The sequence below is a fragment of the Penaeus monodon genome, chromosome 25 (genome assembly GCF_015228065.2).
Source record: "Penaeus monodon isolate SGIC_2016 chromosome 25, NSTDA_Pmon_1, whole genome shotgun sequence".
Taxonomy (NCBI): Eukaryota; Metazoa; Arthropoda; class Malacostraca; order Decapoda; family Penaeidae; genus Penaeus; species Penaeus monodon.
The window spans coordinates 39,979,571-39,980,456 of NC_051410.1; the positions used below are offsets into that span (position 1 = coordinate 39,979,571).

Here is an 886-nt window from a genome sequence, read left to right on the forward strand (position 1 = left end):
ATAGGATTTTGGCGACTGTTATTAAGGGGCTGTTCATTGTGATTTCTCAGACTCCTTCGGAAAAGAGGAAAAGATCCAGGCCTTTCACGGTTTCAATTGAAGGGAATATAGGAAGTGGCAAATCCACCTTTCTTCAGTACTTTTCAGCCCTACCAGGTGTAGCTACTTATCAGGTATGTTGATGGTAAAATTTGAAAGAAAATGGTGTTCTGTAACTTTATCAAGAGCTGTTGTAATGAAACTTATCCATGTACTGTTTACTTAGGTATATGTTAATGGTACATTTTACTTTGACATATGTGAATGGTATAGTTTGATAAATGTTTATGGTACTTTTACTTTTATGTATGTTAATATTACTTCATTTTCATCCTTTATGTAGCTGCAATGCATAATAGCCAATTGAATTGTATTTGCAGGAACCTTTGAATCTTTGGACTAATCTCCATGGCCACAATCTACTTGGGAAGCTGTATGAAGACCCCAAACGCTGGAGTTTCCTTTTCCAGTCCTATGTCCAGTTGACTCGATTAAATATTCACCTTCAACAGTGCGACAGTCCTGTCAAGCTTATAGAGAGATCATTGCAAAATAACAGGTAATTCTTCTAGAATACAAGTAGAGATGCTAATTTAGTTGTAGCAAGTTCAGTGATCCAAAACCACTCACAAAAGAGAACAAGTGGGATTATAATTGCTAAGTTTAAGATACAATCTATTTAAGTAAAAACTGAAGTATGTAGTGTCTGAATGAGATAAAGAGACAGAAATAGGAGTCAGTATTGAAATGATTATTAGGATTAATCACACCAAACTAATTAAGGGGTAATTAGGAAGCAAAGAAGCTCATAGCACATCTTCAAAATGTGGGTGAAGTGATGTTAGAC

The 886-nt window shown here is 35.3% G+C and overlaps 1 pseudogene; it reads left to right on the plus strand.

Moving 5' to 3' along the window:
* The window catches only part of LOC119589265, a 3,996-nt pseudogene that overhangs the window by 1,781 nt on the left and 1,329 nt on the right, over positions 1-886 (plus strand).